Source organism: Mustelus asterias, chromosome 9 (genome assembly GCF_964213995.1).
Source record: "Mustelus asterias chromosome 9, sMusAst1.hap1.1, whole genome shotgun sequence".
NCBI classification, from domain to species: domain Eukaryota; kingdom Metazoa; phylum Chordata; class Chondrichthyes; order Carcharhiniformes; family Triakidae; genus Mustelus; species Mustelus asterias.
The window spans coordinates 90,374,462-90,388,891 of record NC_135809.1 but is presented as its reverse complement, the minus strand read 5'-3'; the positions used below and the strand labels follow the sequence as shown (position 1 = coordinate 90,388,891).

The following is a 14,430-nucleotide window of genomic DNA, read 5'->3' as shown; positions in this document are numbered from 1 at the left end:
ATCAAAGCTTGAGAAAGAGGAATGATATAGGATCCGGATCAGGAGTTGGGAATGGGCACAGGATTAGGATTGGGAGTTGGGAATGTGTACAGGATCTGGTTCAGGAGTTCAAAATGGGTACAGGATCAGGATTGGGAGTTGGGAATGTGTACAGGATCTGGTTCGGGAGTTGGGATTGGTACAGGATCGGGTTTGGGAGTTGGAAATGGGTACAGGATATGGCTCAGGGGTTGGGAATGGGTACAGGATTGGGAATTGGGAATGGATACAGGATCGGGAATCGGAGTTGGGAATGTGGACAGGATTGAGGTCGGGGATGGGAGCAGTATCTGGTGAGGTGTAGGGTGATGATTTACAGCCACAAGCCTTATCCCCTGTGTGTGTGAGTAAAACTGCTGTCTGAATCTAATGTTCAAGATGCAGAGATTTTCAGGATTTGGTGAGAGAGAGCGGGACATAAGTGGATTGTGCAAGACCCACATTCTACCCTTTTGCAGTTATTTTTGATGGAACGCTAGAAATTCACTTGTTGACACCTGAGGGGCCTTAATGCTGGCTGGGAACGCCTGCTCCTTAAAACATCGACCCTTGTGGATGTCCTTTATCACACACACAAACTTCCTGATGTTCATGTGGAATCTCTTACCTGCTTACCCTTGGCACCACCCCTGCCACCTGCTCATGCTGCATGATGCCATCTGTTAATTTTACAGATTAAACACTAACCCAACTCTCTGATTCGGAATCCATGTACGCAGCCTAACACATGCATTCTTTTGCAAACTCGCATTCATATGTTTATATATGAATAAACTCTCAGTCTTAAACATTCGAATCCTTCAGATTCATGTCCTTAAATGTTCTTCTGGTGTCACAGGCTTTTATACATTCACTTAAACATTTACACATTGATGCGCTATCAATAAGGCGAAAGACTACCGGTGTGCCAATATAAGTGTAGGCTTTTATTCACAACAGAATCAGGAGCAGATCCCAACAAATAACCAACCTGGACTGAACAAGGGGGAGGAGACAGCCACCTTTATACTAGGTGCCGAGGGGAGGAACCAAACTGGAAGGGGATATGTCCAGGTATGACAAGCACACACAACGGTGGTCCATATAGGACAAAGGCACAACTGAGGTCCACCGTACACATTCACACTAATCCATGCTCACATTGGGCTGGCTGACTGATACCTTGCCCCCAACCGCTTCCCATAATACAGGGGGTCCGGTTGGGGATTGGCCAGTTCCCCTCCCCACCCCACCCCCCCAGATTTCAAATATGCTGCAGGGGTTTGTTAAACCCAGGCTACACACTCACTGGCATTCTGTGCCCTCTCCTGCAGGGCAAGGTGGCACATGATGGAAGGAAGCAGAGCTGAACCGATGGGGGACAAGGACAGAGGACACCAGCATCATCTGACCCCCCACAGAGGAGGCGTTTCGCAGTATTTTGTGATATTGGACCTTGAGGGTGGAGTTGGGTTCGGCAACTGATGAGACATCAGGGATGACAGGGTGCAGCCAGGTCAGTGAGAAAGGATAGTTCATTTGCAAAAGGGTGAGGCTGCAGACGGGATGTGTTGTTGGGGACTCCCTCACAGAGAGTGGTGGGTGCCTGGAATGCACTGTCAGAGGAGGTGGCGGAAGCAGGTGCATTAACAACATTTAAGAGGCGCCTGGATGGGTACATGAATAGGGAGGGAATAGAGGGAAACGGACCGAGGCAAGGGCAGAAGGTTTTTTTTTCAGCTTAGTTAGAGCATCATGATTGGCGCAGGCTTGGAGGGCCGAAGGGCCTGTTCCTGTGCTGCACTTTTCTTTGTTCTTTGATCAGATGAGGAGCTCCATGGAGCAGCATTCAGGAGTGTGCACACTGAGACCAGAACTTCTAATAGAGAGACAATGGTCCCGCTCACCGGCCAGAAAGTTGCGGCAAGCTCGCCTCCATCCATCCTGGCAACCATAACTCTACATAACTCAGCAAATTTGTTGCCTGAAATCATGGCTTACCACCCCCCCCCCCCCCCCACTTCAAGGCATATGTCCGACCTCCAAGAACTGCCCCGCCAGTCAATCAGGAGGTTGGCAGGACTTTAGTTCCAGCACTGCCACCTGCAGTGACCACATTTGAGACGACACCAGGCCTGGGACCAATGGCCCTGGACAGGCCCAGGGTTATGTAAGTGGGGTCAGGGATCGCCGAGGCAATGGAGGGGGCGGGGGGGGGGGGGGGGGGGCGTTATTCACGTACAGGGGTGATCTTCCTGGGGTGGCAGTCCAAAGGGCATGGGTGCCCCATCAGGACGGGCCCCGCCCACAGAGCCCAAGTGGAGGCTACCAGATTTCACTGGTGGTGTTCACAGATGGCAAAGTGCCTCCTGACCATGGGTAAAATACCAGAGTGGGGAGTGGAATGAACTCCTTAAGTGGCCATTAATTGGAACGGGGTTTAAAATTCTCACCCATTTTTGAAATATTGACCTCCCCCTCACCCCTACCTGACCCAGCCACCCCATGTCCTTATTGCTCCCTATCTCTGTAAACTGTTGCAGCAATACAACCTGATGTGATCTCGGTGCTCCTCCAAAAATGGGGCACAAGCCCCATTTTCACCACTCCAACATTGGCAGCCGTGCCTTCAGTTACCAAGGCCTTAATTTGTGAGATTCCCTCCCTAAACCTGTTCACCTCTCCTTTTTCCTTTAACACGTTCTTTGAAACCTACCTCTTTGATCAAGCTTTTGGTCATCTGTTCCAATATTTCCTCATGTGGCTCAGTGTCACATTGTGTTTGACAACACATCCGTGAAAACATCTTGGGACATTTTACTACATTACAGGCACCACGTCGTTGTCGTGATAGACGCACCTCTGTTGTGTAATTCCTTCTTAGCTCAGTCACCAGCAAGAAACAAATCCTCGGCAGGTAGGTTGCATTGAGAGGAATAGTAAAACAGAGAATAAAGAAAGACAAGGAAAGATCCCAATAACAAATACTGCTTGTTGCTTTAGTTTTGCTTTTCTCATGAAGCACAGCTTAAGTATATAAAGTAAAATTTATTTATTAGTCACAAGTAGGCTTACATTAACACTGCAATGAAATTACTGTGAAAATGCCCTAGTTGCCACACTCCGGCGCCTATTCGGGTACACTGAGGGAGAATTTAGCATGGCCAATGCACCTAACCAGCACGTCTTTCGGAATGTGGGAGAAAACCGGAGCACCCGAAGGAAACCACATAGACACAGGGAGAACGTGCAGAATCTACACAGACAGTGACCCAAGCTGGGAATTGAACCTGGGTCCCTGGCGCTGTGAGGCAGCAGTGCTAACCACTGTGCCAATGTGCCACCCCATTATATATGTAAAATACTGTCAATTTTCTGTTTTGCGTTTGTTCACACCCACTGTTTTTCCCTTTGGTGAATAGTGGGGGAAGTGGTGTAAGGATTCCCGGGCCAATTATCAGCCCATTGAACCACGCTATGAACACTCCTTCTGTGACCAACCAGTTCTGGTGTTGGACTCAGAGCTTCTTGTCCAGTGGTGGAGGCTCTGTCACAAGACCTCTGTTAATTAAGCATTTGGCCCATTGAGCCCACACCAACTATCCGACAACAATCCCACCTAGGCTTTATTCCCATAACATCATGTATTTACCCCGCTAATCCCCCATCCTACACAGCTTGGGGCAATTTAGCATGGCCAATCCACCTAACGCACACATCTTTGGACTGTGGGAGGAAATCTGAGCACTCAGCGGAAACCCACGCAGACACAGGGAGAACGTGCAAACTCCACACAGACAGTTACCCGAGGCTGGAATTGAACCCGGGGTCCCTGACGTTGTGAGGCAGCAGCGCTAACCACTGTGCCACCATGCACTTTAAAATACCTTGTAAAAGTTGTTTTATAATTTTAGCAACCTCATAAAGTTTCTTTAAGTTAATTTCAGCAGTTTCAGGCCAGTTGCCTCACAGTACCGCACCTTAACTGGGTTCTGATGCCTGTTTCAGGTAGATCAAAGGGCAAGATGCTCAGAAGGTCTCAATGCAATAATGACTGTTATACTGCTGTACCTTGATGTTCTTTAATACACAAGCATAGAGTGATCTGAACTGTGTGGTAAAATGCTATATTTATGTCATTCATCATCAGGTGCATCATTGCAGCATTTTCTGGCCACAGGAATCTGTGTCTGCATTAACTTCAACACCAGCCTCACCTGGACAGAGCGTGAGCTCTTTGCAGTACAACTTCCTCCAGATCAAACTCATCCATTAAGATATCGGTGATAATAAGCTAAATGTAAGGAGAAATTCCTGACGGGGCAGAATGTACTTCCAGTTCTCGCAAATGATTGCTGGCTAAGGTTCAAGTTGACCACATTTTCATTGTTGATGATAAACTTCCGCCCGCACAGTCGGCTGGTCCATGTGCACGGCCGCCATCGTTATATTGCTGCAAGCTATTTCAAAAGCTGCTTTCTCGGAGTGAGCAGGATTAAAGATGAAGATGGCGATGGAATGGGGAGGTTCTCAACACCATTCTCCTGCACTTTCTGATCAAGCCTTTTAGCATGGATTGGCCATGCTAAATTGTCCCTTAGTGTCAGGGGGATTAGCTAGGGTAAATGCATGGGGTTATGGGGATAGGGCCTGGGTGGGATTGTGGCCGGTGGAGACTCGGTGGGCCGAATGGCCTCCTTTTGCACTGTAGGATTCTATGATTCTATGAGGTGATGTTCCATCGAGGGAGGCAAAGGAGCAATAGGCCATTTAACATGTGAGGGAGCTTTCTGCAACAATAACTTGTATTTATAGAGCACCCTTAACATATTCAAAACATCCCACAAGGGCATTAAAAAACATTAAAGAGTTGTACTAAATACTTGTTAGCCTGAATATTGCCTGACCACCCAAAAAGGGTTGGTTGCCAATGAGAAAGAAGATGGTTGACTTCCAGAAACGCGCCCTGGTAAAACTACTCAATAATTTCCTGCACCAACCTGGGGTCAGATTTCTCCAGAGGAGGCAGCAATTGGGAGGTAGGTTCATTTCCGGGTCATGAACCCACTCCTGACCAGGAACTGATTGGGAGTTTCTCTGAGCAGGAAGCCTATGAAGAGGAGGAGTTTGCCAGCCAATTAGTAACTGGAGATGGGGGAGGAAGGTTCGGCGGGGGGGAGGGGGGGGAGGGGGGGGGGGCTGGTTTGCAGGAGTGGAGGTGGGAAACTAGGGAAGCGGGCCAAGTTCTCGCCTGACTCAGCAGCCATTGCTGTGACTGCTGTCTGTGAATGGTTTAAACAAAGGAAGGAAATGTATCTTCAACTGGCCAGGGCAGTTGGAGGCCTGGAACCCAGGGCAGAGTGAGGAAATCTTAATGTCATTAAAACGTATTTGCTGTGCAATAAATTTTCATCAATGCTTCCACTTTTGTAAAACACATAAAGCTTTTTCAACACAAACAGAAAATGCTGGAAAATCTCAGCAGATCTGACAGCATCTGTGGGGAGAGCATAGAGCTAACGTTTCGAGTCTAGATGATGAAGCTCTGAAGTAGGGTCATGCAGACTGGAAACGTTGGCTCTATTCTCTACCCACAGATGCTGTCAGACCTGCTGAGATTTTCCAGCATTTTCTGTTTTTATTTCAGATTCCAGCATCCGCAGTACTTTGCTTTTATGCAAAGATTTTCAACCCCCCAGACAGTCTGAAGTTGTCCACTTCTCACAGCACCAGAGGGTGAGCTCTTAACTTAGTCTATATCACATGATGCTGATATAATCATGATGTAACACCATATGATTGAGTAACAGAGATCTGGAAGGAACAAAAGTTCCAACCTCCTCCTGAGGTCCCAATATGTACATAGTAGCTGTCAATAAAGAGTAACGGTTTTAACAAACAACAGTCTCAAGCTTACTTTGGGAGAATAGATAAGTCTCAAAGAATCCTGTCTACACCCCAAACATGCAACAAAACATGGTGGCAGCGGTGAAGGCAATGGACAGAGAGTAAAACATCCTGAGGAAAAACCTCAAGTAGCAGCCACAGACCCGGTAAGTCAGGAGGTCCATGAAAGAAAGATGAAAGAAACAGATTCAAACCTCACCATGAAGTTGAAGCATTGCAGTTGCAGCAGATGCAAGCTGAGACACGGAGCCAGAGTCCGGACAGCAGTGAGCACAGTCCAGAATCAATAAACAATACCTGTAAAGCAGCAACTAATCCAGGGCTTGGTACATGCCTGAAATCCTCACTACCACAATAGGCTCAGCATTGGGACAACTGGAGAAAGAGGTTTTCCAGATTTAGAACCACTTCTGGTTTGCACAAAAAGGAGCAAATAGATCCAGTCTGTACATTACTCTATGCAGTTAGACCTAGTGCTGATGATGAACTCGAGGCAGGGAGTTGATGAGTCTTCAACTTCTGATGATGAAGTCCTGCAAACATTTGATTCATATTTCAGCATTCACAAAAATTTTATTATAGAAAGGGCACAGTTTAACAAGTGAAAACAAAATCTAGACGAGAGCATGGATTTGTTTCTCAACAATCTTTACAGGTTGGCAATAAATTGTAACCTTGGAATATTGAGGGAAGAATTGATTCATAATCACATGTTCAATGGGGTTCTAGATGAAGATCTATCAGATCTCTCACAAATGAGAGAAGATTTCACTCTAATCAAAGCAGTCCAAATTCAGAGACAAACTGAGCTCAGAAAGCAAAATAGGGTTTTTGTTCCCATGAAAATGAATACATGAGGCCTACCCGTAGATAGGCTAGGAGAGGGAGAAATCACCAAAGCAGGAACCCATGAAAATGGGAAAAAATGTGCTGGAAGCCATCTCCAAATGTTCTCAATGTGGCGGGAAAAGCTTACACAAGCGGCACGAATGCGCAGCAGGGGGAGCAGAAAGCCACAACTGTGGAAAATAGGATATTTTAAAATTGTCTGCTAATCGAAAACACAAATGATCTGCAAAAAGGAAGAAAACCTATTAAAGCCAAACCACAAACAAGAAGTGGAAAAACCACAGAAAAAAGAAATAACTTTCCAAGGGGAAGTGAAAGAAACTGAAAATAAATATTGAGGCATTAAACTTGAAGTTGATGGACACCCCACAGAGTTTACAATTAGATGCAGGGGCGGGAGTTTCTGTCTTATCTAACAAAGTAAAATGGCTTAAGTACATTACATTATAGCCTTCATCTGTCAAATTACTGGGTCCAGATGGGACCACATCACTTCCTCGTTAGTATAGTGGTTAGTATCCCCGCCTGTCACGCGGGAGACCGGGGTTCAATTCCCCGACGGGGAGCATGTTGCAATTTGGGCGGCACGGTAGCACAGTGGTTAGCACTGCGGCTTCACAGCTCCAGGGACCTGGGTTCGATTCCCGGCTCGGGTCACTGTCTGTGTGGAGTTTGCACATTCTCCTCGTGTCTGCGTGGGTTTCCTCCGGGTGCTCCAGTTTCCTCCCACAGTCCAAAGGTGTGCGGGTTAGGTTGATTGGCCATGCTAAAATTGTCCCTTAGTGTCCTGAGATGTGTAGGTTAGAGGGATTAGCGGGTAAAATATGTAGAGATATGGGGGTAGGGCCTGGGTGGGATTGTGGTCGGTGCAGACTCGATGGGCCGAATGGCCTCTTCCTGCACTGTAGGGTTTCTATTCTATTCTATTCACATTGAAAGTCATAGGTCAACATATGGCAAAACTGAAATAGAATGATAGCAAAATCATTGAACCTCTATATATCAACCAGAGTGAATAATCTTTACTTAAGCAAGGCATGTTTAAAATTGAAGCTAATTTATCAAGTCGATGAAGTTGCTAATGAACATTCAGGAAAGACTTTCAAAGATTATTTATGTGTTTGGGAAAACTGAAGACCACGTACCATATTAGCCTAAGAGCTAATGCTAAACCAATTTGCCGCTTCACACTGAGGAACATCTCTCACCCAATCTTGGACAAAGACAAGGGTGCTTTGTCTCTCTTCTGAAAACAAGGGGCAGCATGGTGGCACACTGGTTAGCACTGCTGCCTCACAGCTCCAGGGACCCGGGTTCAATTCCGGCCTCGGATGACTGTCAGTGTGGAGTTTGCACGTTCTCCCCGTGTCTGTGTAGGTTTCCTCCGTGTGGTCCAGTTTCCTCCCATACTCCAAAGATGTGCAGATTAGGTGGATTGGTCATGCTAAATTGCCACTTAGTGTCAGGGGATTAGCAGGGTAAATGTGTGGAGTTACAGGGAAAAGGTCTGGCTGGGATTGTGGTCGGTGCAGACTCAACGGGCCAAATGGCCTCCTTCTGCACTGTAGGGATTCTACCATTCTATTCTATGAAATTGAGAACATGCTACAGAAGAGGTTATCACTCCTGTAACCATGCCAACAAACTGGTGTTCAGGGATGCTCACTGTCCCAAAGCCAAACAACTCAATTAGAATCTGTGTGGATTTAACTCAACTAAACAAATCAGTGGAACATAAGACCTGAAGATCTCAGTAGTTGGGAATAGCCCAGTAGCCAATAGTACTCAGTTCACCAAATTACATGCAAACAGCAGACTTTGGCAGTTCCCTCTGGACAAAGACTACAGATTGCTGATCACTTTTATAACATCATTCCTTTGTTGTTGCTTCAATAGATGACCATGTGGAGTTGTGTCTGCTCCTGAAATTTTCCAGCGAACAAGGTCTCAAACTCGAGAAGGTATAGAAGGAGTAAAGTTCTGCACGGATAACATACTTGTACATGGCTCCACGAGAGAATAGCATGACCTAGAGTTAGAGCAGTCCTGACGGTCTTACAGGATGCAGGCCTAACTTTGAATGAAAAATGTGAGTTCAGCAAACCTATGATTAAAGTTTTAGGCCACATTGTACAAAGCTCTGGAATAAGAGTTGACACACCAAAACCGAAGGTGATCAGAGAGATCAGAAACACTACTGATCTTCAGAGGTTCCTCGGGATAATCAACCAAGTCGGCAAGTTCCTACCAAATTTAACAGAGGTCTTTGAGACAGCTATTGGGACAGGGTCAACACTGGTGCCGGAATGTGGACCAGAAAAACACATTTGAGAAAATCAAAAATCTTTTAATTTTGTCTGAAATTTTAGCAGATTGCTATCCAGTATTGCCAACCATAATCGCAGCAGATTCAGTGTCTAAAGGTCTGGGTGCAGTATTATTTCAAATACAGAGAGACAGTAAACATATAAAGGTAAAGTCTCCATAGTCCCAGATGGCCATAGGCTGCGCTCCCTTTTGAGGAGCAGAGCTGACTGGTGGTGATTTAACCTGAGGATCACCACACCTCAGACAAGGGACGAGGCTGGGAAGGCGGGGCCTTCATGAATAACCTCAGCCGGTATGGGAACTGAACCTGTGCTGTTGGTGTGGCTCCGTATCATGAACCAACTGTCCAGCCAACGCCCAACCCAGTAAACCGACCCCCAGTTTACTACACCACAAGGTCAATCACAGACAGAGAGAAAAGATATGGTACAATTGACAAGAGAACATTGGCAGCAATTTGGGCGTGCAAGAAAGTCTGAGACCACATGGTGGGTTTGCAGTTCAAAATTTAAATTGACCATAAACCCTGTGTGGAATTTTCCCACCCGCCAATGGAATTGTAGGGGGCGTGAGCGGACCATGCAAAGCTCCATTGATCTTGGATGGGATTTTTGGGTCTTGGGGCGAGTGTGGCTGGAAAATCCCACCCTCTGACTCTCCTGATCATGAAAGAGATTACAAAGATATTGCCTAGTAACCTATGGTTCAGATTTATATTCATCCACAACAGAATACATTCAAGGGAATTACCAGATGTCAGCAGATACACTATCGAGGATTTTAAAATTCTCATCAATGTTTTGAAATCCCTCCATGTTCTTGCCCCTCCCTAAAATCCTCCAACCCCTTATCATGCCATTTAACATATCATTGTCAAAGGGCCTTCTGTTAATGTATTTCTCTTTCTTTAGATAAGAGGATTCAGTGCATCTCCCAACCATCCATTACTTAGATCTAGAAGTTGCAGCAGACATCTTGGATAAACACCAAGATTTGGTCATGTATTCCCACAGTTCCTAGAGATGTTCATAAGGAATGACATAATCTCAATTTAATTAACTCAATATAAGGGGATTTAAGCCCCATGATTCCTCTGATCTGGTATAAAACTAAAACCTGTTCTACAGGTTCCTCATGAGAAGAATCCAACCAGTTCTTCAGGTTCTCACAGCATCTGACCGACATGTCATGAAAACTGAAGGAAGTGTTGATAACAGAGAAATTCTTTGGTCATTTTGTGCTCACTGAGGCCTCACTGACAGGAACTTGTAGCCTGGAATACTGTGTGGATTCATCAAACAACATCCTATTCAGCAGCCTCAGGAGAGAGAGCTCAAAGTCAAACCAGTCACACTGCTTCAGACCTGTGCTTTTGCCATGTTCCCCCTTTGCCAGTGCAGCAGTCATACACTAGCAGCTTGGCATGTACGTGTCGCCTCACTGAATATTATGTCACCCTCTAGTACATTTTACACCAATCTCTGTGGCATTTCCTATCGATACAATTTACTTAAATGTCACCAGTTGCCATTTCCACAGAATAGAACCATAAAATCCCTACGATGCTGAAAGAGGCTGTGTGGCCCAACAAGTCTCTCCGAAAGATCATCCCAACCAGGCCCTCCCCTCCACCCTATCCCTGTAACCCCATGCATTTACCGTGGCTAATCCATCTAACGTATATATCTTATGGTACTACAGTGCAGAAGAAGGCCATTCAGCCCATCAAGCCCGCACCGAGTCTCTGGCAACAATCCCACCCAGGCCCTATCCCTGTAACATCATGTATTTACCCCGCTAATTTCCCTAACCTACACACCTTGGGGCAATTTACTGTGGCCGAGCCACATAACCTGCACATCTTTGGACCGTGGGAAGAAACTGGAGCACCCGGAGGAAACCCAAGCAGACACGGGGAGAATGTGCAAACTCCACACAGACAGTGACCCGAGGCCGGAATTGAACCTGGGTCCCTGGCGCTGTGAGGCAGTGCAATGAACCAGCAGAGGGACCATGTGACATGCCATGTGCAGCAAAAGAAAATGGTAAACGTGGTGACCTCGGAAACATGACCAGGACGACATGTTTTTGCAGCCAGACACAACACTGCAGACAAGGACAGCTGAACATGACTTACCAGGTGCTGTGCTTCCTTACACTGACTGTTTAAACTTTGTCTTTTACCATTCCACTTTTAAAAACTATTACAATTCCTTCTATCCACCGTTCCCCAACTGTGAGGACTGTCAGGTGATCTGCCTCCGGCCCCAATGCCACAATGTAGGCAGATGGAGAGGGGACAGGCGCAGGCTGTACAGGCCGCCTCAGCTTTATCCTTCCCACTGTTGCTTTCCTCCGGCTCATCATCTCACCCACATAGGACAGCTGCAACTTGCCCTGCGAGAAATCACAGGCCTGTGCAGCTGCCTCTTGCTTCTGAGTGGCGTGTTGCTGCATTTTGACCAGCAGTTAAAAAATGTTTCATCCGAGTGCTGACCATGTGATCCAGTACCTTGAAAATTTAACTGCCTCTTTTGTTGGCACCTTAGATTGGTTGTAATGCTTTGTTTCTTACAGTGCAGCTTATCAATTTTTTTAAGGTAGGGGGGCATGTTTCAGGCATGAAATATTTGCTTAATTCCTGTTGGAGATATAATTTGCACTGCTAGGTATACACACTGGGGTCTATGTGCACAGCTGTGGTTTATGTACAAATACTGGGGTTTATGTACACGCACTGGGGTTTATGGACATGCACTGGGGTTTATGTACACGTACTGGCGTTTATGGACATGCACTGGGGTTTATGTACACGTACTGGCGTTTATGTACAACACTGGGGTTTATGGACATGCACTGGGGTTTATGGACATGCACTGGGGTTTATGTACACATACAGGCGTTTATGTACAACACTGGGGTTTATGTACACGCACTGGGGTTTATGGACATGCACTGGGGTTTATGTACACGCACTGGGGTTTATGGACATGCACTGGGGTTTATGTACACGCACTGGGGTTTATGTACACGCACTGGGGTTTATGGACATGCACTGGGGTTTATGTACACATACTGGCGTTTATGTACAACACTGGGGTTTATGGACATGCACTGGGGTTTATGGACATGCACTGGGGTTTATGTACACATACTGGCGTTTATGTACAACACTGGGGTTTATGTACACGCACTGGGGTTTATGGACATGCACTGGGGTTTATGTACACGCACTGGGGTTTATGTACACGCACTGGGGTTTATGGACACACACTGGGGTTTATGTACACGCACTGGGGTTTATATACACACACTGGGGTTTATGTACACGCACTGGGGTTTATGGACACACACTGGGGTTTATGTACACGCACTGGGGTTTATATACACACACTGGGGTTTATGTACACGCACTGGGGTTTATATACACACACTGGGGTTTATGAACACGCACTGGGGTTTATATACACACACTGGGGTTTATGTACACACACTGGGGTTTATATACACACACTGGGGTTTATGTACATGCACTGGGGTTTATATACACACACTGGGGTTTATGTACACACACTGGGGTTTATGTACACACACTGGGGTTTATGTACACGCACTGGGGTTTATATACACACACTGGGGTTTATGTACACGCACTGGGGTTTATGGACACACACTGGGGTTTATGTACACGCACTGGGGTTTATATACACACACTGGGGTTTATGGACATGCACTGGGGTTTATGTACACATACTGGCGTTTATGTACAACACTGGGGTTTATGGACATGCACTGGGGTTTATATACACACACTGGGGTTTATGGACATGCACTGGGGTTTATGTACACGCACTGGGGTTTATGTACACGCACTGGGGTTTATGGACATGCACTGGGGTTTATGTACACATACTGGCGTTTATGTACAACACTGGGGTTTATGGACATGCACTGGGGTTTATATACACACACTGGGGTTTATGGACATGCACTGGGGTTTATATACACACACTGTGGTTTTTGTAATGCACTGGGGTTTATGTACATGTACTGGGGTTTATGTACACACACTGGGGTGCATGTACATAAACCCCAGTGCTTGTACATAATTAATTAGCAAAGACCTGTCTGATCTTCCTTACCTGTTGTCAGGTGCCTGTCTATTCTCACGCACACAAAGAACACAAATGACTGCATGTACATGCACAGAAATTAATCTCCTGATGCTATCTTCAAAAAAACCGAGCAGCATGGGCCCGCATGTGTTTGTGCGTGCACATAAACCCCAGTGTGTGTACATCAACCCAGTATTTGTACATCAACCTCAATATGTGTACAGAATCCCCAGTATGTGTAGATAAACCCCAGTATGTGTACATCAACCCCAGTGCGTGCACATAAACCCCAGTGTGTGTACATAAACCCCAGTGCGTGTACATAAACCCCAGTGCGTGTACATAAACCCCAGTGCATGTACATAAACCCCAGTGCGTGTATATAAACCCCAGTGCGTGTATATAAACCCCAGTGCGTGTACATAAACCCCAGTGCGTGTATATAAACCCCAGTGTGTGCACATAAACCCCAGTGCGTGTACATAAACCCCAGTGCGTGTACATAAACCCCAGTGTGTGCACATAAACCCCAGTGCGTGTACATAAACCCCAGTGTGTGTACATAAACCCCAGTGCGTGTATATAAACCCCAGTGTGTGTACATCAACCCCAGTATTTGTACATCAACCTCAAGATGTGTACATAAACCCCAGTATGTGTACATCAACCCCAGCGTGTGTACATAAACCCCAGTGTGTGTACATAAACCCCAGTGCATGTACATAAACCCCAGTATGTGTACATCAACCCCAGCGTGTGTACATAAACCCCAGTGTGTGTACATAAACCCCAGTGCATGTACATAAACCCCAGTATGTGTACATAAACCCCAGTATGTGTACATCAACCCCAGCGTGTGTACATAAACCCCAGTGTGTGTACATAAACCCCAGTGCATGTACATAAACCCCAGTATGTGTACATCAACCCCAGCGTGTGTACATAAACCCCAGTGTGTGTACATAAACCCCAGTGCGTGCACATAAACCCCAGTGTGTGTACATAAACCCCAGTGTGTGTACATAAACCCCAGTGTGTGTACATAAACCCCAGTGCGTGCACATAAACCCCAGTGTGTGTACATAAACCCCAGTGTGTGTACATAAACCCCAGTGTGTGTACATAAACCCCAGTGTGTGTACATAAACCCCAGTGCGTGCACATAAACCCCAGTGTGTGTACATAAACCCCAGTGTGTGTACATAAACCCCAG

At 46.2% G+C, this 14,430-nt stretch overlaps 1 non-coding gene across 1 annotated transcript; it reads left to right on the top strand.

The window, feature by feature from the left end:
• Window positions 1–7,268: 7,268 nt before the first annotated feature.
• Window positions 7,269–7,340, top strand: trnad-guc (transfer RNA aspartic acid (anticodon GUC)). The gene has a single exon. It is a non-coding gene; the product is annotated as a tRNA-Asp (tRNA).
• Window positions 7,341–14,430: the final 7,090 nt, after the last annotated feature.